Genomic DNA, 25,648 nt, shown 5'->3' with positions numbered 1-25,648 from the left:
CATCTTGAATAGTTGTTCCTATTTAAGTGCATAATCCTCTAGGCATTTCTTAGAGGCAATTTCACTTATTGTCACAAGGATTTGGATCACTTGGTCCTGTTTTTCCTGGAATCTAAAATGAATAGGAAAGAAAGTGACTGAAAAGGAATCATTAAGACATCAAACACAGAGCCAGAGGAACAGATGTTATCTGGCTTAGACCAGGCTTCCTCCAGTTATATTTATCCCTTGACCCATAGCTACTGGTTAATTAATGTTCTATGTAACCCAATACATAGTTGTTTATCTGTGTTACAGACATTATAAAACAGAGAAATAATTTAATGTTATCAAAAGATCACAGTGACTACTAGTAGTTTTCAGAAAATTAGTGGAGGTGGTCTGATACAAATTTTAACTTGGTTTGCATTAATTTAATCAATAACATTAAGCTGGATTTTATTCAGGCTGAAGATTATGGGGAAGGTCATATTGCTAAGATTACTTTGAATGATTACTGAATCGACCATTCTGTCTACTTTTTTTCTCCTTAATCGGTCACTTGGGGTAGAACATGTGCTTTGAATTCAGATAAATAAGTTCTATTTTCAGAGAAAAACAGTGTTTGACATCACTTATAAAGTTAGTAGGGATGCTTCTGGTTTCCATCTGCACTTAGAACTAGCCATGTGCTATACAGCATTTGGTACCCAGATCCCACTGAGCAAGAGCTGGATTCCCAGGAGGGCTGACATACCTGAGAGCACAGGTGAGATGACCACTTCTGCTCAAATACCTGGCTGAAAACAAACATGCTCAGAGCTCTCATGACATAGGAACCAAGGAGCAGTCTGGGATAGAATCCTTCCGATTAACTGTCTGTGCCCAGAGCAAAGGCTGTGCCACAGCTCTTGATACTCAAATCCCACCAAGAGAGAGTTGGTCTACCAGCAGTGCTGACATACAGACTTATAAGAAGGTCAAGAGACTTTCAGAGACAACAAGACCAGCTAATACCAGAGATAAGCAGATGGCAAGAGGCAATTGCAAGAACATAAGCAACAAAAATGAAGGACATTTGACATTTTCAGAACTCAGTGCCCCCATCACAGCAAGTCCTGGATACCCCAACACACTAGTAAAGCAATATTTTGATTTAACATCACATTGTGTGACAATGTTAGAGGACTTTAAGAAGGAGATAAATAGCTACCTTAAAAAAAATACAGGACAACACAGGTAAACAGGTGAAGAAATTAAACAAAACCATCCAGGATCTAAAAATGGAAATAGAAATAACAAAGAAATCACAAGGGGAGACAACCCTGGATATAGAGAACCAAGGAAAGAGATCAGAGTCATAGATGAAAGCATCACCAACAGAATACAAGAGATAAAAGAGAGAATCTCTGGGGCAGAAAATACTATAGAAAACATTGATAAAAAACATTGACAAAGAAAATGCAAAACACAAAAACACCCAGGAAATCCAGGAAACAATGAGAAGAAAAACCTAAGGATAATAGCTTTAGAAGAGAGCCAAGATTCCCAACATAAAGGGCCAATAAGTATCTTGAGCAAAATTGTAGAAGAAAATGTCCCTAACCTAAAGAAAGACATGCCCATGAAGATACAAGAAGCCTACAAAACACTAAATGGTCTGGACAAGAAAAGAAATTCCTGCCATCACATAATAGTCAAAACATTAAATGCTCTAAACAAAGAAAGAATATTAAAAGCAGTAAGGGAAAAGTGATATATAGAGGCAGATGTATCAGATTTACACCAGACTTCCCAAGAGTGACTGAAAGCTAGAAATATATAACCTAGGCAGATGTCATACTTGGGGTCCTAAAAGAACATGAATGCCAGCCTAGGCTACTAATCCACCAAAACTTTCAATTAACATAGATGGAGAAAACAAGATATTCCACGACAAACCTAAATTTACATAATATTTCCACAAATCCATCCCTACAAAGATAATAGATGGAAAACTCCAACAAAAGGAGGGAAACTACACCCTAGAGAATGCAAGAAAGTAATCTGTAAACTAACCCAAGAAGATAGCCACACAAACATGATTCTACCTCTAACAACAAAAATTATAGGAAACAACAATCATTGGTGATCACTCAACATTAATGGACACAATTCCTTAATAAAAAGACAGAACAACAGACTGGATACATAAAGGACCCAGGATTTTGATGCTTACAGGAAATACACCTCGGTGACAATAACAGACACTCTCTCAGAGTCAAATGCTGGGAAAAATATTTACCAAGCAAATGTTCCCAAGAAACAAGGTGGAGTAGCCATTCTAATATCAAATAAAGTCAACTTTCAACCCAAGTTTATCAAAAAGATAAGGCAGGTCACTTCATACTTCTCAAAGGAAAAATCAATCCATGAAGAGGAACTCTCAGTACTGAACAAATATGCTCCAAATACAAGGCCACCCAAATTCATAAAAGAAACTTTACTAAAGTACAAAGCATACATTGTACCACACATAAAATTGTGGGAGACTTCAACACACCACTCTTATTACTAGACATATCATGGAAACAGAAACTAAAAAAAGACACAGTGACACTAACAGAAGTCATGAACTAAATGGATTTAACAGAAATCTATAAAACATTTCATCCTAAAACAAAAGAATATACCTTCTTTTCAGCAATGCATGGTACCTTCTCCAAAACTGGTCATATACTCAGTCACAAAAAAGGTCTAAAGAGATATGAAAAGGTAAAATAATCCCAGGCATCCTAAAAGATCACGAATGGACTAAGGCTGATCTTCAATAACAACAAAAAGGACAGAAAGCCCACGTGTACATGGAAGCTGAACAATGCTCTACTCAATGATAACTTGGACAAGGAAGAAAAAGAAAGAAATTAATGACTTTTTAGAATATAATGAAACTGAAGGCACACCATAACCTAACTTATGGGACACAATGAAAGCTGTGCTAAGAGGAAAACTCATAGTTCTGAGTGCATGCAAAAATAAACTGGAGAGAGAGCATACACTAGCAGTTTGACAACATACCTGAAAGCTCTAGAACAAAAAGAAGCAAATTTATACAAGAGGAGTAGATGGCAGGAAATAATCAAACTAAGGGCTGAAATCAACCAGGTAGAAACAAATAGAATTAACAATACAAAGAAGAAAAAAAACACAAAAACAAAACAGGAGCTGGTTCTTTGAAAAAAAATCAACAAGATAGTTTAACCCTTAGCCAAAATAACCAGAGGGCACAGAGAAATTATCCAAATTAACAAAATCAGAAATGAAATGTGAGAGATAACAGAGAATCGGAGGAAATTCAAAAATTATTGGATCAACATCCTTAGTCATCAGGAAGATGCAAATCAAAACAACCCTGAAATACCACCTCACACCAGTCAGAACAGGTGAGATTCAAAGCTCAAGTGATAGCAGATGCTGTTGAGGATATGGAGAAAGAGGAACACTCCTCCATTGCTGGTTGGATTGCAAGCTGGTAAAACTACTCTGGAAATCAGTCTGGTGGTTCCTCAGAAAATTGGACATAGTACACCCAGCTATACGTTGCCTGGGCATATACCCAAAAGATGCTCCAACATATAACATATAACAAAGACAAATGTTCCACTATGTTCATAGCAGCCTTATTTATAATAGCCAGAAGCTGGAAAGAACCCAGATGCCCTTCAACAGAGAAATGGATACAGAAAATATGGTAATCTACCCAATGGAATACTACTCAGCTATTAAAAACAATGACTTTATGAAATTCTTAGGCAAATGAATGGAACTAGAAAACATTCTGAATGAAGTAACCCAATCACAAAAGAACACACATGGTATGCACTCACTGATAAGTGTATATTAGCCCTAATGCTCAAAATACCCAAGATACAATTCACTGACCACATGAAGCTCAAGAAGAAGGAAGACCAATATATGGATGTTTCGGTACTTCTTAGAAGGGGTAACAAAATACTCACAGGAGGAAATATGGAGAACAAAGTGTGGAGCAGAGACTGAAAGAAAGGTCATACAGAGACTGTACCACCTGGGGGATCCATCCCATATACAGACACCAAACCCAGACATTATTGCAGATGCTAAGAAGTACATGCTGACAGGAGCCTGATAGAGCTGTCTTCTGAGATACTCTGCCAGAGCCTGACAGAACCTTGCGGCGAACCATTGAACTGAGAATGAGAACAGAGTCCCCAAATGGAGGAGTTAGAGAAAGGACTTTGAAGTAGCTCAAGGAGTTTGTAACCCCATAAGAACAACAATGTCAACCAACAAGAGCCTCCAGAGCTCCCAGGGACTAAACCACCATCCAAAGTGTACACAGGCATGGACCTATGGCTCCAGTCACATATATAGCAGAGAATGGCCTTTTCTGCTTTCAATAAGAGGAGTGGCCCTTGGTCTTTCAAGGCTCGATGCCCCAGTGTAGGGGAATGTAGGGTGTGGAGGTGGGAGAGAGTGGGTGGGTGGGTGAGAAAGCACCCTCATAAAAGCAGGGATGTGGGGGAAACTGTGAAAGGGGATAACATTAAAACTGTAAATATAAAAATCCAAAAAAGGGGATATTTAAAATGTAAATTAAAAAATCCAATAAAAGAAAAAAATATAAAGTTAGTTGAGTGGTTTTCCCTTTTTTAATCTAGATTATTTGTAAATAATAAAACTCTGCCACGTAATGGCTAAGGTAAAAGCTTAATGAGTAAAAGTACTCACTGTACAAATATCAGGAACTAAGTTAGAATTCCTGGTGCCACATAAAAAGCCACATATGACTCCATGCAATTTACCCATAGTGCTGGGGACTGAGGCAAGTGAATGGCTAGGGTTTGCTGGCAAGCCTGACTAACTGAACCATGGCACTACTACAACCAGTGAGAATCTCTGTGTCAAGCATATTCTAGAGTAGGGTACCTGATACTGTGCTCTCTCCTCCTCGTGCACTTGCACTTGTGCACACATAAACACACACCACACGAATAATGATATTTAATACTTATCTACTATTCTTATTAGTGCACAAATCCATAATTGTAAGCATATGCTATATGTAATAATCTATAATACATTAAAAATAGACTTAAGTACAATAAAACCTGAAATTAAATGTGATTAATGCATTATGAGCTTAAGATATAAGCGACTGAAGTACATACCTCAATGGGTCTTATAATGAGCTTCAATTAATGGTCTCATTAACATTTATTGATTTTTGTTCCACCTGTCTAATAATGTTATAGAAAACATTTGGACACCAGCTATAAAAGAAAAATGAACTAAGGCATATTTTTATGAATATAGAATTAGAGGAAAATATTCTTGCAATGAGTTTTCCATTTCAGAATAATGCCAGCTTGTTACAAAATGGTTGTCTATGATACCTTTTCTTGTAAGAAATGAAGGAAAACGTTGAAAGGTGCAGGACCTGAATTTCTTCTACAGATGCTTTCAACTAATTGACATAAATACGTGCTAATGCAGAACATACTGCTGTTCTCTTCTAAAGCTCTCTCCTTGCTTGCAATACATAGACTTTTAACCAAAAATCAAAATATACTTTATCTAAATAAAATTGCTCAGCTAATGTTAGTTAAATAAACAAGTTCACTCTACTTGTAAATGTGAAGTGAAATTTCTTAGATTAAAAACATTTTTTTCTGGAATGGAGAGTGTAGTGTGTTTGATTGTAGACTCTTTGAGGGCATGTGTGAGGGCAAGATATTTTCCCTTGGGATTAAAATCTGCACAGTAAAATCAAGCAGAACATAAAGCAGTTCGCTCAGCATTGTCTGCAAAATAGATACTGACCAGTAAGAGAACAAGTCATATAGCAAAGGAAGGACGACTAATAATGTACCATTTCTGAACTTTCAAAACATCCCTTAAGAAATTAATAGCAAATGCAGATCATGTCTCATAAGACTGCATTAGACATATAACAACTGATTAAATTGGGAGCTCGCATCACATGACGAAAGTAGAGGCTACTAATTACACTTAGCCTTAGAATGACAAAATACCAACCCTTCTGCCCAATCGTGATGCCCAGCAGTGGACATAGCTGTCATTCTTCTTGAAACTGTCTCTAATAATGCTCATCCATTAATTAGCATTCTACAACCCTTATTTATATAACTTTGAAGTGTACATAATTTTTATCAATCAATTTTCCTGTTTCCTGGTATCAAGGTTGTTTTCATTTTAACTTTTGAAAATGATTTTCATAGAGCCAAGGCTAGTCACCAGTTCACGTACGGTCACGGATGATCTTGAGTTCCTAATATTCTTGCCTCTTTCTCAAGTCATAAGAATGTGAGACTACTCACATCTCACTTTTGCAGTCCTAATTTTGTTTATACAGATGCGTTTGTTTCTCACTGATGCCTTATTCCTAAGACCTAATTATTTCCTAGCTAAAATGTCTAATTTCTATTGATTCAACAACTCTATCTTTACCAATAACATAAAGTTTAATAACAATTTGTACTCATGGCATTTTCTTATTTGTAATACACAATAGGAATGTTAGCCACTTTAGAGCAGTTTTAATCTTACAGAATAAAAGTGTTTTAAACCCTGAGATGTAATGTAAGCCAGGGTGTGCTTTTTGATGTTTCAGATGGAAAAACATAGACTCTGATCATCCTAGTAAAGAATATATTCTTTATGATTTAACCTTTTTTGGCATTAAATATGTGCCATGGGGAAATTATGAGCTATTCATAAATGGAAGCAAGTGGTCTTGTGTTTTAAAAGTCTCTGGATACCTGGTTAAAGCAATAATTTCTCTTTTCATTGACTATTGGACCTTTGGTATAGACGAGCAGTCTGCTCTGGGACTCATACTAAGTCATGCTTTATTCACTTCAACAGCTTCTGAAGAGAAACGATGTTCTTGGGAAGTTTCAACTGTAAGGCAGAGCATAACTAGGTGAATAAAAACTCCATTTCCGTGGTGTAGTAGACAATGTTCTCTGTACGGGTTATGACAGTGACTAGTACTAAGCACAGGTGACTCATGACACACATGTTTATTCTCGCTGCTTCTGCATCATCTGTGGAGAAAGAGTATAGAGAAAGAATAGGACCCCTGTTCTGAGACCTCTGTACCTTCTCTGAGATATTTACTTGGAAGTTTGAAGTGTGTATTCTCATCAGTACACCAACAGTAAAATGTGAGATGAGTGAGGAGAAGGTTCAGTTTATCAAATGTTTCCCATGTGAGTAAGGAACCGATTTCAATCTCCCAGGACTTGTATTAAAAATTATGAGTGCAACGGAATGTTTTTACAATCCCAGAGCGGGATATGTGGAAATAGGACAATTCCTAGAAATGACTGACTGGCCAGTGTAGTCAAATTGTCATACTCCATTTCAAACATATCTTAAAACAAAAATAATAATAAGTTTTAGAATGACTGAAGTAAGTCTCTGAAATCAAGCTCTGGTGTTCAAAAACAAGTTAATGCCATTCACATGCACACACACACACACATTAACATGCATGTCAACACATATGACATGATTATACTCAAAATAAGAAGTAAGATATTTTGATCATATTATCAAATTATTACTTACTGTGAACAAACTCAACAATGATCTTGTCCTTATCTTCTTATAGGAAACATAATCATAAGTAGAGTACTAATAGCTGTATAACTATATATGTCATTTCATGTTTCCAGTAGAGTGGATAAACTGCATCTGGGTATTTTAATAGTGTATTCATATATTACACATGTATATTCCAAACATATTTGTAACAGGAAATATTATTTTTATAGATTAGCCAATGTGTGTGTGGTTTTTTTTTTTTCTTTCTGAGCAGTTCCTCTGGCATTCTTTTTGTTGTTCAGTCATGAAAGTGTTGATATATAAGAAAGAAGATAAAATAGAAACATCAATTCTTGCCTTCTGAAATCCAGAGGCCTAGATCTCAGGAGGGTACAAATAACTTAAGGCATGAATGACAGATTTGCATCAGGACAAGGAGGAGAGATTTCTACTCAAAAGTTCCAACATCCAAACAAAGACCAAGTTTTTTACCCTGAGAAGATAGACCAGCAGAGAAACAAGACATAAAAAAAAAGACAGCAGCACAGCCTAGGCCACTGAGAAAGTTGAGTCCTTCTGCAGCTAATTTCAGAGGAAATAAAAGAGACAAAAACATCAGATATCACCAGAGGACAAGAGAAAGGATGGGGAGACTATGGGTTGGAATATGCCTGTGTCATTTTTCCAAACCATCCAAGCTATACCAAGATAAACAATAGAATCTGGGGGGGAGTGGGTGGGTGGGAAGGGTAGCATCCTCATAGAAGAAGGGTTTGGGGGATGGGAGATGAGAGACCCTGGAAAGGGGATAACATTTGAAATGTGAATACATAAAATGTCTGTAGGATGATGTCATTATACAGGTGAAGGCAGGTACAAGATAGAATGAAGCCTACCATTGGACGAGAGGGAAGGATGGGCAGGAGAAAAGTTTTAGAGAGGGGAGGAGACTGGAACAAGGGAGGAGAGAGGCAGCTGGGAGAACATGGAGGCTGATGTTAAGATTCCCCTCTGCACATTTACAGGTTGTTATGAATATTCTTTTTTTTTTCTTTTCGTTTTTTAGGAGCTGGGGACCGAACCCAGGGCCTTGCGTTTGCTAGGCAAGCGCTCTACCACTGAGCTAAATCCCCAACCCCTGTTATGAATATTCTTAAGGAATGGATGTGTACAGGGTTTTGTATGTCTAGGTGGGCAATTATATCTTATCAATTGTATCAGAGGTTATTGTGTTGTGTGTTCTTTCATGTGGTGATTTAATTGAATTCAAGAGTATGTGGTGGCTGGAGACATGTGTCTGTCTGGCATGGTGGCTACCTGCCTTGGGAGCTAGGTGGGTAGAGAGACTGTTAGGTTCAGAGAGTAGCCATCAGCAGTGTGATATGGGATAGAGGAAAGCGAGTGAGATGCTTTGCTGACTGAGATGAAGATATCTACCAGATATCTTGGAACATCACGGTGCCAGATCTAGTGAAGGATAAAGACTGTGTTTTATAATTTTACAGCAACAAATATCCAATTAAAAGAAAGAGTTGGGAAAAGCAGTGAAGAGTCAGGCTCTTGAGAGTCTGTCTATCCATAAAAGATCACAGGGAAGGAGATGAGACCCTTAAGTTCATAAAGGAGAATGGAGCTTCCAGAAAGGCAAGCAGTCTAAAGCACTGTACTGAAACATGAGAGATAGAAAGTTGACAATAAGCACAAGCTTAGAAGTGCTCATTTCTGAGTTGCCCATCCAGTGAGAACCTACAAATGAACTAAAAAGACTAAAAGAAAAGAGGAATTGTGTGTTGACCCAATCTATGTATGCTGGGAACTATGCAAATATGAACACTTTCCCAGAAGTCCTGTGCAATAAAAATGAGACCCTAAAACATGAAAGAAATTCTAGGAAACAAAAAAGATGTAAAACACTGAACTAACATAATAACTTTGAAATTTTATTTTTAATTATAAGATCATATTATATTTTCTGTACACTTATGAATTTATTTCTGAAGTATCAAACATTATAGAGATGAAAATTTTGTACAGATTTTATAAAAGTGTAAGTGTGAAATAATTATCTGCATACCAGACTAATGAGAAGTCTAAGTAAACTTGGGACACATTTATGTTGAGGTTGTGACTACAAAAGGTGACACAGCATTTAGTGTCCTATCATAACATGACTCCATTTATAAATTTTAATTTCAAAAATAACTCCACCTTGTTGAGATTACAAAACAAGAGTGACTTTGACTTAAATGTCTTAGATAAGAACCAATGAAGGCCTCAGTGTTTACTTTAAAATGTGCCTATAGAAGGAGGATGCAGAAACAGCTTGTGTGTGTGTGTGTATGTGTATATGTGTGTGTGTGTGTGTGTGTGTGTGTGTGCGTACATGCTTGCATGCATGTGTTTGTGTCCATGCAAGCATAGCATTCAGAAGAACAATTTATGGTACTTGGTTCTTTTCCAACAATATGTGGGATACAGATATTGAACTGCAGTTGTCAGGCTTGGTGACAAGCACAAAGACAGCTTGCTTAAAGGACTCTGTGTTAGTCTCTGAATTTCTAACAACACAACCTAATTCAAATTTATCCCAGAAGTACAGAACCGAGAATGATAGCATTTATAATTTAAACAAAATCATCTCATAATTGGCCACAAAAACGGGGGTTGAGAACTAATAGATTGTGAGAAGAGGTACCAAGTCTGCTGTGAGGCAAGGAGATGACGTCACTGCAGTCTTCAAACAGAAAGGTCTGTGAGGACAGCTGCCGCAGCAAACATGAACACTCCCTTTAATTTACTCTCAGAAAATTTAAGCATGTCTTCATAATTTAAGCACATGAAGAGAATCCACAGTGTGTAATACAACAGTAAAGACTTGCTCAAAGTTTACCTTTCAACCCCAAAATTTATCAAAGGGTACAGCCATGTTTTTCTGAGCAAAGATGGCCCCTCTTTTCTTGAGCAAATATAAAAACCTTAACAGTTTATATTTGGAGTCGAGGGTTTTATGGACACAGTCGTGTCTCTATCACTCCACCGGGCAAAACATTCAACACAAATAGTATACTGTTTACAAGAAATATAGGCAAAAGTGATGGAACAGGGACTGAGGGAATGCCGAACATAACTGCCCCAAATTGAGACCCATCCCCTGGACAAGCAGCAATCCCTGACACTATTAATAATTCTCAGTTATGCTTGCAGACAGAAGCATGTTGTCCTCTGAGAGGCTTTACCTAGCAGCCTCAAACAGAATGCAGATGGATGCAGATCCCCCATAGCCCAAAAGTGAATGGAGCATGGGAACTCTTAAGGAAGAAGAGGAGGAACGATTGCAGGCCTAGAAGGGAACAAGAACACCACAAGAAGACCCTTGGAGATCTCAGAGACTGAACCATCAACAAAAGAACATATGCAGGCTAGACCTAGGCGCCTCTGTTTGTATATATGTACGAGATGTGCAGTTTGGTCTTTATGTGGGTCCTGAATAACTGGACATGGCCATCCCAAAAGCTATTGCCAGTAAGCAGGATATATTTGTCAAGCTAGGCTGCCTTGTCTGGCCTCATTGGGAGAAGAGCACCTAGCCTCACAGAGACTTGAAGTGCCAAGGTAGGGGAATGCTCATGGGGTCCTTACCCTCTCAGAGGATAAGGGGAGGGAGATGGGAGAAGGCTTGTGGAGGAGGGGACAAGGGTGTGGCAGTGAGAGTGATGTAAAGTGAATAAGTAGATAGATAGATAGATGATAGATAGATAGATAGGTAGATAGATAGATAGATAGATAGATAGATAGATAGATAGATAGATAGATACATAGATAGATACATAGATAGATACATAGATACATAGATAGATACATAGATAGATACATAGATAGATACATAGATAGATAGACAGATAGAGATACATACATATACATATTAATTTGGACAGGTAAATTGATTAACTTAATCCAACAAAAGAAAATTTTTACATTATTCGAAAAGAAAAGCTATAGCATAAGAGAAACCTGAATTCATGCTAGAGTGTATCTGGAAAGAGAATATGTATGGCTTTTGTCCCATCTATGCTCAGCATGTCAAATGTGCTGTGTAGCCATTGTGAAGGCTTTTGTGACTTTACAGTGCAATGTTACAAATATGGGCTCAACAAGAACACTAATAATAAACCAGAAGTTTGGTCTTCAACTCTTCAATAGAATATTATGCTTCAGGCATTGGGCCAAGTTTTTAAAAAGAAAAACTAACAAACTGAAGCACTTATGTAAGTGGAATTGAGCTAAAGGAATTGACACAGCTCCATAAAGCATTGTTGAATCATCCTTTTCATATAAACTCCAGGACTGAGTACAGAAGACATAACTTGTTGATTTGTGTGTGCTTATCATATGAGAATACCTAGTGTGTTTGACTGATACTATATAGAAAAAGTACATGAAAATGTTTTGTGGAAACAATAGCAATATATAATGGAGTCATGAAACAAATGTATACTGTGAGAAGAGCTGCTCTCTATACCCGAAGTGCAGTTTTTATGAGAATGCAAGTGAGTTAGGGATGAAGTCAAATGTAGGTAACTCCCTGTCCAGTGCTTTGGAAATGCTGCCCCTTGCAGACTACATCAATATGGACTGAATCTTAACTCTTAGATTCATGCCCACATATTTCATAATCTGACTGACACAACCTCACAACTGCCATGGCTTTCACATTTCAAGATTAATAACAGTAAGTGGAAAACTGGCTTCATCATTGTTTGAGGAAGATAATCAGCCCTCCATCTCAGATTGTTACAGTTGATTTAAGAATGAGTTTTCAAGTATTCTCAAAGTCACAGTAAGCATGAAGGATCATCAAAGTAACTGATTCTCCATGGGTGAAGTGATTGAATTTAAAAGAATTTCTAAGAGGAAAAAAATGTGACAATGGTTTTTCTAGCTTGGCTAAAGCAGTTGGATAAGAACTTTTGAAAGGTTTTTACATAAATTTTATATAAGATTTAAAATATTTACCAATTGGATATATTAAGAGCAACTTCCAATTTTTCAGACTAGAGGAAATATTTGGGACTAGGAATAATTAGTAAGTTGAAAGGTAATTCTACAGTTAACACTTACTGGAAAGGTGTCATCCATAGTAATTACAAAGGAATGAGTCCAAGGTCCTGCAGCTACACCTACCTACTCCTGTTGTTCCGTGCACTTACAATCATCCAATATTAACAACTTCAAAATCAGCACTGCAGCCATGGAAATATCTCTGATTTTCATATGTTATCCTTTGTGTCAGTCATCAAATACTTAAGAAGCATGTCTTGTGGATTTTCAACATCCCTTTCAAGACTCTTTTGAATGGGAAGCTGAAAGACTTGTGAGTTATGTTCTGAAACTACATTCGGAAGAGAATTCTAGGAGTGGATAACAGCCCATATCAAAATGCTGAGGTGCAAGAAAAAAAATGATACATTACCTTTCACAAAGGAGTTTGCTTTTTTAAAGAAAAATACAAATTTAAATAATATAAAGAAATATATAAAATGAAAACATTTTGTTGAATGAAATGACAGGGAACCATAAATCCAGAAAAATAACAAAAGATGTGGTAAATAAGACTATATGGGATAAGAAATACTCAAGTTAATAAAGATAAAAAAAAAGACTATATGGGTTGAGTAAACTGGGCCTTGGAGGCACATGAAACACTGCAGACAGGCTACCTGGGTTCACCTATTTACCTGCTCTTTCGACTTCCTTACAGATTAGCCAGATAGCAATTACTTTCACTAATGCTTAAAGGAACATTGACTAGGGCTTAGAGGAATATTTGCTAAGGATCTATCAAAAGTAATCTGTGAAATAAACACTTAAATGACCTCTGGGTTTTCTAGAGTCAATGAAGTTATGTAATGTCTCTATATATTAAGGAAGTTTATTGTAATGACTTAGGATCTGCAGTCCAACTAACCCAATGGGCAGTTGTGAGTGTGAAGTCCAAAAATCAAGAAGTTGCTCAGTTTTATAAGGCCAGTTGTTTCAGCTGGTCTTCTATATAAGCTGGAATCCTGAAGAGTTAGGTTCCAACAGATGTGCTAGCAAGTAAAAGCAAGCAGGCCAAAAGAGTGAGTCTTCCTTCTTACAATGTCCTTATGTAGTCCTCTTCCAGAAGGTATGGCTCATATTAAAGATGTGTACCACCACACGTGGATCTGGTACTTGCTTTGTCCCAGGCTGAATTTGGACTATGATATCTGCTTGCCTCAGCCTCCTTGGGATTAAAGGTATGTACTGCCTTGCCTGGGCCTAAGCTTTTCATGGCTCCTATGCTTCAAGGTGTCCATGTCAAGATCCAGGTTGGAAGCCTGTGTCTTCCAGCTTCAAGATCTGGATCACAGGTGTGCCCTCCATTTCTGTATTGTAGCTCATTCCAGATGTAATCAAGTTGACATCCGGTAACAGCCATCACAATATCTAAACATTCAGATACATTGGTCCACAGATGTATTGAGAAGTGAATTCAGCTATATAGTTGTTGAATTTATTTTTATCTTTGAATTAGATTTAGCAAAGTTGAACAACGTTATAAATAAAAGTGGTGCTTGTTCTCTATACAAACTACTCTATGCAAACTACTATACCACTAATCAACTGAATTTTTGAAATGTAATAAAAGATGTAGAGGAGAGACGGTAAGCATGGCTTGGAATGGGATCAATTTAAAGCATCTGGGAGATGCCTTATAATAAATACACTAATAAATACACTGGCATATATGCTACAAAAATGGGTAAAGAAAACATCTTCTTTAGTAATATTTTTATTTACTTACCTCGTTATTTTGTATATATAAGCATTCTGCCTCTATTCATGTGCATATTGCACTCATTTGCCTGATGTCTGCAAAGGTTAGTAGAGGGTGTTGGAACCCCTGAGACTAGAGTTACAGACTGCTGTAAATTGCCATGTGAGGTGGGTACTGAACAATGATTTGTTCTTTATTATTATTACAGAAATCAGATTCCTCCAAGAAGGGAGATTTGGGTTGTCTATCTTTTTGTGCCTGAGCTCATGTCTTAGCAGGTGATCCCAGAGTATTATGCAGTCACAAACAAGTCCCTAAAAGACATTTATACTCTCTACTTTTATTGAATGAGCAAAGCCATCATGATTTTCTGAAATACCATCTTAAGATATGTGTAAGAGCACATATTGTAGAAAACAATTTTGATATTTAAAATTTTAAGTTGTCATTTTCTTCAAAAGTCATGAATATATTTATGTTAATTCATATAATCATCATGGTTTCGTATAATCAACATGATTCCTATTCACAGAGCATAAAAATCATGCCCAATGACTGATATAGATACAGAAATATTCAAAAAAGACATAGGGTACTTTCCCAGCCATTTTTAGTTGTGTCACTCTGTGTAGACAAAGAGAAATGGGTACAAAGATACAGAAATGGAAAAAATTATACTTACAGAGAACTCACACTCTCTATAAATTGATTATAGAATGATAATATTATCCTTTGAAATTTTTACTCTCTCCACATGAATTTTTTTTCTTTCAGAATGACCAACATCCTGTTATCCTGCCTATAAACCCTGAGGCAGAATGATGACAGCACAGATCACATGACTTCTTCTATATGATTTCATTTATCATCCCTTTACCTAACAGCTGCTTTAAACTCAGCTATATTTAACACTTTTTAAAGGATTTATAGCTCCACATAGCTACCGATGTCTATGAAGAATGTTAAACTATTACTCTATGTCTATGTATAGTTGTCCAAATGACTTCTTCCTAGTGAAACTGAAACAACAGTCAGAAATCACCATTAGATATTCAGCTCATATTTCAAATCTACCTGTACAGTTTTCAAACACCATGTGGGTGTTCATTTCATTTCACTCTTTTTCCTTTTCCCTTGTGACTGAACCTATCTGGAACAGATTATATATATATATATATATATATATATATATATATATATATATATATATATATTTCTCCACATCATTTCATATGATATCCAGTGTCAGATTATGTAACAGTCTCTTATTTTTGTTAAAAATGAACAAAGCAACTATTATCTTAGCACATCCACTAGAGTTTATAGACTGTATGTTATAAAACAGCTTTGTTTGCTTATAGCCTAACTAACTTTTATTAAATTTAGTTCTTATACTTGATATTTGCAAGGAAAACCAGAACGCTTCACTTACATTCCATGTTAATAGACTCATTGGTTCTACCAATTTGTAAGAATGTTCCTTCAAGTTACCATGTTCTCCCCAAATATAAAGCATAGGGAGCATCAATATTTTTACCTAAGAGAAAATATATTTAATGTGTATGTGTGTTTGCATGTGAATATGGATATATATATATATATCCCCAAGAGAGATGCAATATATTATATAATTGTATATTTATTATATGATTATAATATTGTATACATATATATAAACAAAACATAGTGTCTAACAGTGGCTCCATATGGTCTTATCACGGTGACAGAATCACTGTTAGCTTGAATAAGCATCAGTACACTGAACAAAATAACCAGCAACCTTGCTGTGTGAATAGTTGCTAACATTTTCCAGTCCTTTATCATTTTTAGACTCATATCTTTGGTTGTAAATTTCTTTTCCTCTTCCTCATAATGATGCACCATTTTAATGAAATGATCAGTGGTTTTGTGCCCTTGTAAGGATCAAAAACTATCTTAACCATTCCTAACCCTTTCTTTCAGAAGGCCTGCTTATGGAAGTCTATACAACCAAGGAGAAAGATATTCCCTATGATCGCCATTTACTTAGACATTATATACATATACATATGCATATACATATACACATACATATACATGCACACATAAATATATATATATATTCCTGAATAATTTTTGTAAAGTGTAGTTTACAAATATGATTGAAATACCTCTGAAAAGAAATGAAACCATACCCTCATGGCAGATTTCTGATATATATTCATTGAATGAATACAGAATCCATTAAAACATTTCAGCTCATAATAAGATATTTGACACAAATCATCAATACATACAGCTATATCCTTTCGCTGGTTATTCTCTGAAAGCATTATTACTTATAAAACTGTGTTTCGAGTGTTAATGATGCTTTCTAAATTCAATAGGAAACATCCCTTAGATTAGATTCTTCTATTATCTATCTAATCAAATTTCCCAGGCGATACCTACAGAATTCTGTTTAAAATCAGTAACAACATCAGCTGTGATCTCATTGCTTCATGGGAATATTATGTGAGATAATAATGTAATTCTGTTAAACCATTTTAGTTCCTTGAAGACAAGTGCTCAATAAAAGAAAATAGTAAGATATTTATCTAGAGAGCACAATGCTCTTTGCCTGTGAAATCCTGGTTAGGGAGGTATCATTTACACATCAATATCTGCTGTTGTGGATTGGTGTGTACTTCAAGAATGAATGCAAGGTGCAAACTTTCATGATCTACAGAGTTTCATTGGTTATCTAAGTTGCTTCTCACTTAGATCATTATTGCCAGTATTCAGTAAGGAAGCACGAGGCCCAGGGAGATGTAGTATAATGCTATATTGCAACGGGATGTAATTAAGAATTTCTTCTATGTGAACTTTAAATTAAGATGAAGTCTTAAAACAGCTGTGTGCACCTTTGATTTTAATATTTTCTTTTCATTGCCCCAGATTCAATGAAACCTTCTAATTAGTAATGTGTCAAGCTCTGCACATTTCCTCCAATCCTATGACACATTACTAATTCCTAAATTTTTCTCACATTTAATAAAAGAGAAACCATGCTAACACCCATGCTTGTGACAAAAAAAAAAAAAAAAGAATAGCATGTACCTTACCTTCTAGCAAGGAATGACAACGTGAAGTTTCCCACCTTGGCAAAACCACGATAAACATCTATGAAAGCCAAAATAATTTGGAAATAACTGTTTAAAAATGGGAATGACTCGCTAATTGTTAGCATGTCACTTTTTGTTACAGTCCTGACATAACACATTGTATTTTGGTAATTCTAAACAATTAAGAAAATCTCAATGAAGTTATAATGATTCACAGCTTAAAATTTTTCTTGCAAAAGAGAATGAAATTACAGGCTATTAAATACACACCTAGAATAGGCCTGAGTATTTGAGTACTAGGAGTTTAATAACCCATTGATTCAAGAGTAAAAGGAAATTTGAAAGTGTTTTGAACTATCAAGAACTAATTACTCACAGAAAAAGTTGTGTTTTATCTACTTAGAAATGAACATTCAAATTGAATAGACAAATCATGCTGCAACTTATGGAATTCACATAAATAAAACTTGACATCTACCTAAGGGGTATTCAAATTCCCTACGTTATTTATTCCCCTGAGTAAAGTATCTCGGTTTCATTAAGTGTTCTGTACTTTAATCGATCCTTGGAATTGACACTTGCACAATTGCAAATATTGCTCTAGGTGAATTCTTTTGTCCTCTGATGGTAAAAAATCCATTTCTAACTCACCAATTTCAGACAGTTCCCTACTTCTAAATACAATTCCCTACTTCTAAAGCTGGTGATATTTGAAGATAAAGGTCTCCTTGTTATGGATGAGTAGATTTAACTCATTCAGTATATGACAAGAATCGTCGAAAACCTCTGAATGTGTTTGTGAGGATTTTTTTCCCTTCCTGGATTGCTTCAGGATTTATCTGAAACAAGTGTGTTTTATCTCGAATGAGTATTACACAAATGGCAAGCTGAAAAAAAGCAATAAAATCAATTTTAAGATTAAAAAAAAAAAGAAGCCCACTCAACTTTAGCAACTGGAAATTAACACAAAAAATGAACTAATTATTCATTAATGACACACTTCATCATAAAACTTGTGCTTCTTTTTTGAATAGTAAAAATCTTATTAAATGTATTTCTTTGTATCCATGTGAGATATTATGTATGCATTGCGCGCACGCACACACACACACACACACACACACACACACACACACACACACGTGCCCATATAAAATCCATAGAAAACAGTAACTAAATTACGTTGTGTGCAAAGCATATGAATTAGGTGAAATTAGAAGGTACTTAATTTTGGTGAGAAATAGATGGTAAGTAAAAACATATCAGAGATTAAAGAAATACAATAACAATGCAGTGAATAAATTAATAACTTAGAGGATTGAGAATAAGCTTAAATGCCAGATACTCATAGAGTGTTTTTTCTCCCATAGTGAATTAAATTTCATCTATTTTTTTCTAAACCTCTATTTCTTGAGGACTAGGTACTTGTGTTGGGAAAGAGTAGGTGTGTGAAACTAGCCAATAAATACTGGTAGATTGTAATCAAATGAAATAAGTAACATAAAGGCTACACGAGAGTGCTGTCTGTTGCTGTGATATAGTAGCCTGACAAAAAAAGCAGTTTATGGTAGGAAAGAATTTTTCTCAGCTTACAGATTACATTCCATCATTTAGGGATGTCAAGGAAAGAACTCACACAGCAACTTGAAGCAGACGCTATGGAAAGATCCTATTTGCTGGATTGATCTCTCATGTTCAACCAGTTCCCTTGTACAATCTAGAGTCAACTGCCCAGGGAATGGTACCACTCATAGTGACATGGGCCATTGATTAACAATAAAAACTATTCCATTAAAAAAAGACAATCAACACATAGAGGCCAATTGGATATAGGCAATACTTGAAATGATATTCCCTTCTGAAATGATTTCAGGCTTGTAAGTTGACAATCAAAGGAAAGTATAACAGTGGTCTCATGTTTTAGAATTAATTTTTTTTAACAATGAAGAAATAAAAAGATGAAGCTTTTCTGAGATAAAGTAAATTATTATAGTGGCAGTAGAGATGACTGAGGTAATATGATGATATTAGGAAGTAGAGACAATAATAAAAATAACCAATTGATTATAGACAAAAGATGTACAAAGACACAGAACTTTAAGAATTGGAGATAGATGAGACAGCACATGGTATTTTTTAATCTAAACCTGAAACCTCTCTCCAGCTACATCTGAACAAGAGCTATGAAAAGATTTGTTCAATATTTTGGCCCAAATCATTCATAACATATCTTGTTCCAATAATTCACAAGAAAATGTGCTCAATGAAATAAATTTAAGGGTAGCATGTTAGGAAATAAAGCAATCAAGTTTGACATTGTATAAAATGTTTATATCACATAAAAATTCAAAAAGGACTACATCATCATCTAGTTATCAAAGGATGTATGGTAGATAACCTCATCATCATGACTCTCCCTTAATATGTGTTCAGTTCAGTAGAGAAATACAAATAGAAGCCTACATTCCATGAATCTGCGTGTACTGAGCCAGAGCATTAAACTAACGCAGTTCAAAGCATATAAAAACTTCCTATATTGACAAACAACTAGAGTGATAGATCTGAATACAAAATTTCCAGAATCCTAAAAATTTTAAGTAAGATCATGGAGATGTTTTGGTCCTGGATTACAGCTTGCTCCTCTTCCTGAATACACAGAGCATTATAATAAAGCAACCAAGGGCCACTAACTCATATATTCAGTTTTTGTCTATTTCCTGCAATTTTGTATCGTTTATCAATACTAATATTCAAGAATGTGACTGTCTACTGAGTAGAATATTCTCACTAGGGTAGAGGTTATCCTGGACTGTCATAACTTTGAATCTACTCGAATATCTAATGCTCATTCTATTGAGATCCCGATCCTCCAGGTCTCAGAGTCCTGTCTGGAAAGCAGAGTGGGTCCTGGGAGGTTTTCTTCTAGCCTTGGTGGGAGAGCAATGTTGCTTACTGTAGTGGTCCTGATAGATTCCAGATAGGTTGAAGAAAAGATTCGGACTCTAGCAAGAGAGAAAAATGAAGAGAAGAGAGAGGGGGAAGGGGGAGACACAGAGAGAGAGAGAGAGAGAGAGAGAGAGGGGAGAGAGAGAGAGAGAGAGAGAGAGAGAGAGACAGAAAGAGAGAGACAGAAAATTCAGAAATGTGATGCACCAGTTCTTAAGAAGCTTAGACTTTCCAACTTGATTTCTGTGAAGATATTTGTTTATTTATTTATAAATGACTATAAGATAAATAAATATAAGAACTATTTCTAAATAGTTCTTGGAAATGATTTGAAGTACTACACATTCCTGTGATCACATAATATATACTTAAGAAATAACAGGGCTGAGTGGACAAAGAGTAAAGTATAATAAGCTATATTGAAGGTCCCTCAAATTCTGTAAAAGCAGGGATGCTCTAGAAAGACCACATGTTACCCCAGCATGCTTTGTGTTCCTTTTCCTTTTGTTTTTGAACTCCCAGCATACAGAGCAAACTCATCTTTGCCACAGTAATTCTGGGTCACATGCTTTGCCATCCATAGAGCAAGGTAGCTGACCACCCAGAAGAAACAGCAGCTCTGCATCCAGAGAGAGATCTTGCTTCAGTAAGTATGGACTGGAGATGACTTTACATACAGTGGCACACAGGAACATGTGCACACATGCATGAACATATGCACAGTCATCACACATTTATAAGTAAAAAATTATTGAAACCATAAGAATATTCTAGAAATAAAAATACCACATGAATTAAAACTACAGCTCATGATTATACTAATTCAAATGGAAAGATTCTATTTATAAAAATGAACATGGTCCAAGAATGTGGAAACAATAAGAAAATTTTTTCTAAGTTTATCAATCTTCTATGTTTTCATTCCTCTTTGTCTTAATTCTAAGTATTTAAAAATTATCTGCATGACTCAAATATTGTATTCTAAAGTATTCTAGCATGATTACTGCCTATTTTCTCAAATATAACCTTTTAAAAGTACTCCTACTTTCCTTCACTCTTACAAAACCTATATCTGGCTTTTCTCACAGGGAAAACTTACACATGAATTCACCCTAACAAACATCTGTGAAAACCAAGGCAAACGAGGGCAGAATTCAAGAAACAAATAAGCAAACACCAGCATTTCTCAATCCCACCAAGACTCCTTTCTTGAGACCTCAACAGATGGCAGAGCATGGGACCCAGAATTACTGTGGCAAAGATGAGTTTGCTCTGTACGCTGGGAGTGCAAAAACAAAAGGAAAAGAAACACAAAGAAATGGATCACATCACTTGGGTAAATGAACGTTTACACTTCCTAAAACCAGATACACATAATTCTGAAGGCATTACTGAGTGATGTGAGGAATCCATTAAGCATAATGGGCCAAATCTCGCTGAAAACCTATAGAAAATGTGAAAACAGATGATTGGGATCTTTGCACTGGGGGAGTAAATTGTGCAAATGGACTAAGGGGAAAGGAGTAAACTGTAAAAACGAAATGTCTGTCCCAAGACCCAATAAACCACTGACAGACTAACAAATTTATTTCAACATAATCAAGAGAGGCTGTGTACTAAATAGAAATGGTGCTAAGAAGAAGGAAGTGGGTATCCTCTAGAGAATTAAGTACACTCCAGAACAAAAGAAGCCACCATTGGAATAACATGTGCGTATCACAGCCGGTGCCTCATAAATAACTAATGTACAAAGAGGAGCATGAAGGACACAAAGCAATCCTGCTCAGAAAGAGAGGAGAATATTTATGAAAGCAAAGAATTACCCATGCATTAGGAGCAGGTTGAACTCAAGGTACACAGAGAGGAAACAGAGATAAATGATTAAGCTAGCCTGTTGCAATCTTCTAGTTTGTTCTGCCAGAGGAAACTAGAGCAGAGTAAATGCTTTCTTACAAAATAGATTACTCACTCCCAAAGCAATGGAAGCCATTAGGACAACATCTACCATTACCCTAAGGCTAATTGTAATTATTCGGTATAGACCTACGAAAACAATATAACAAATAAAGAATTATATACAAATTTTTCTTTCAAAATTAGCTCCTTCAAAATTAGCTCATAAAACTGTCATCCCTCAAGGAAAGGATCTCTTAATTCCTTAATACGAGCAAGTATTTATCAAACATCTGTTGTACTTGGCACAAGGGAAATATCACAAAATTAAAAAATAAAAGAACTGTACATTTTAAAAGGTTATGCTACCATTTGTTTGGATTCATAACAAACATATACTGCAATGTTCATGCTAAGTATCAAAAATACAAACAATTCTTAGGCATTCAATTTTGTGTTTGGGGCTAAGGGTTTTTTAAATCTCATCTCCAATAGCCTAGATAATTGCATCACTTCAAAGTATGTATTGAATTTCCGGTCTTTATTGTACTAGCAGGTGGGGCCCAGCTGTAAGGACAGAGTCTTCAGAGCTCACATTTGAACTCATGAATGAATCCCTACAGAGAACGCCTACATCCTCCTCAGCAAGAATACAGCAAGACTGCACCATAAGAAACTAAATCCAGTCTATGAATGTAATGAGTCTTCTACAGTTAGACAAGACAAACTATAGAAGGAAAAGAGCCCAAGGGAAAAGTTAAGAATCAGAGACCCACCCTTTTGCTCACTCTGAAATTCCTAAAAGCTATCAACCGGAAGTCATACTACATACTCAGAGAACCTGGTGCAGACAGCCTCGCTGACTGTGCATGTTGTTTCAGTCTCTGTGAGTTCCTATGAGCTTTGCTCAATTAATTTAAAGGGTCTTGCTTTCTTGGTGTCCTCCTAGTGGTCTCTTACTCTTTCCACTCTCTCATCCACAGGGATTCCTGTCTTCGGAAGGCAGGGTTTTAGTGAAGATATCATATTTAGGGTTGAGTATTCAAAAGTTTCTCAGTCTGTGTAATGTCAGGCTGTGGGTCTCTATCTTTGTTCCCATCTGCTGCAGCACTAAGGCTCTCTGCTGATGGTTGAACAAGGAACTGTTCTCTAAATACAGCAGTATGTCACTAGGAGTCATTTTATCACTAGATTTTTTTATCTTATATTTTATTTTGCTATATTTAAAAACAATGAATCAATGAACCAATGAACCAATGAAAACCTAGGGCAAAGATTATAAACAGAATTGTCACTTACGTCTGCTGGGAGAGGGAAAATCAATATTTCCCAATACAGTGACATTAGTTATATCAACCACTCCAGGACAGGCCTCATGTTCAGGAGTAGGTGACCAACATATAATAAATTCAACAGGTTTAATTTTTCTTATTTTTCATGTGCTTTTATTTGATTACACTTTGGTTGATTTTTGGTTTTGGTTTTGTTTTAGGGGAACTTTATTGTGTTCTATAAGGTTTTGGGGTTGGGAGGAAAGTTGTTACATTGGGATTTTGTTTGATTTTGAGAAAGAATATAAAATTGGATGGATAGGGATGGAGAGAGGATCTGAAAGGACTTGGGTATGATAAAATGATTAAAATATATTTAAATTTAAAAACATCCTAAATAATAAAAACATATTTAAAAATTAAAATAAACGGATAATTGACCTTACAGTAGACACTAAACTATGTTAATGTCATGATCTTTGGCATCCTAGAACACTGACAGTAGCCAACAGACCTGCTAACCCCATTGTTCCGAGACAGCTGCTAATGGGCAGCTTATGGCTTTTCCATGCTGAAGGATTTCTATTTAACTGAGACTGTAGAAGATGGATAGATTGTATTGCAAGAGTGAAATACAGTTAGAATCCTCTCCTTAATGATTAGTAGTTACACTCATTCTAATGACAAGCAACATTGGAATCCTGATGATCTCAACGCTATCTTGAACATGCTGCATTCAGAAATGATTCAATTGTCTTCACTGTTGAAAACCTACCATTTCCCAGCATCCCAGAGAAAAATGCAAAGTGAGATGATATTATTTCTGGTGCTTGAAACTATGTACAATGATGCATACTTGCACACACACACACACACACACACACACACACACACACACACACACACAATAAAATTTTAACTACATCTACTGAGAAATCTATTTCTGATGATAAACAATCTCCAAAACCCATTTAGAAATAGTTTTGAAGCAACATTCAGTCTTATTCTTACACACTATATTATGATAGGCATCATTATTCCCACAGCAATATCTAACATGTCTTAGATGATAATATTCTAATTTTCTTTAAACCATCCCTCAATAACTAACTAGATCAAGGCCTTGTGAATATAGGCTTTTATTTTTTTAATTAATATGTTTTCATTGGCTCTTTGAAAATTTGTTTATTGTGTTTTGCTCATTTCAGCCTTTATGATACTTCCTCAACCCAGAGAGACTTATGAGAAAGCTAAGTATTATGGAGCAGAAACAATTTAGTAGATAAATGCACATACCTCTAATTCTAGATGGAAGGTCAAGTTCACATTTCACAGGCTTGAATAGCAAATGGTTTACCTATTAGCCTTTACTGATAGGGGAAAGAGCAGGATCAATGGCACAGCTAACCCAGTCTCTCCAGAGGGTAACCTTGTAGCTCTGGAGATCATTTACAGTGCTTCTAAAACATCATACATATCTGTAATCAAACAAGGGAATATCAGAACAAAGTAAAGGAGGTGTCTTCAGTGCAGGGCACATAGCGAGAATTGGGATGCTCTGCTGAAAGTACAAAAATCGGCTCAGAGGAACTGAATTCTGGGCTTGGTCTGCTGCTTCCATTCTCTGGGAATTTGATAGATCACTCAACAGTAACTTCTTTTGTCCTGTGTGAAAAACAGTACATTTTATTCTTCTCAGTACTACAGAAATAATAAAGTTTGCCACTAGTACAAGAATATTGAAACAAATATAAATTACCCTAGAACCATCACATCATTTCTTATACAAATTATTAACAAATTTCATTGATTTTAGTGCCAGACTTTTACAGGGCAATTGTGAGACACTCTTGACACTATTTCACCATGAACTGGCTTTAGATTCCAACCCAATCAAGTCTCTCGAGGGAAGCTCTGCTTTCCCATAAAAATGGAATTTCCTTGCCTGAGTTAATCTCCAGAGAGGAAGTGCTTGGTTTTTATTATGGGCATATATTGAAACAGTCTGGAAAGTTTTATTCTGAGAACAAAATATTGAAAACTTACTTTAAAGTAGGTGCACTTTGACTTGCATGTTATAAAGCACC

At 35.9% G+C, this 25,648-nt stretch overlaps 1 long non-coding RNA gene across 2 annotated transcripts in view; it reads right to left on the bottom strand.

The window, feature by feature from the left end:
• Positions 1-17,511, bottom strand: part of LOC102548002 (uncharacterized) — a 46,318-nt gene extending 28,807 nt beyond the window's left edge. For both annotated transcript variants that reach the window (XR_360436.5, XR_005494797.2), the window contains exon 1: positions 17,452-17,511. This is a non-coding gene — a long non-coding RNA (uncharacterized LOC102548002). The remainder of the gene's footprint in view (positions 1-17,451) is intronic.
• Positions 17,512-25,648: the final 8,137 nt, after the last annotated feature.

This window comes from Rattus norvegicus, chromosome 16 (genome assembly GCF_036323735.1).
Source record: "Rattus norvegicus strain BN/NHsdMcwi chromosome 16, GRCr8, whole genome shotgun sequence".
NCBI classification, from domain to species: domain Eukaryota; kingdom Metazoa; phylum Chordata; class Mammalia; order Rodentia; family Muridae; genus Rattus; species Rattus norvegicus.
Note: the sequence above shows the minus strand (reverse complement) of the source record. Positions and strands in the feature narration are given on the sequence as shown.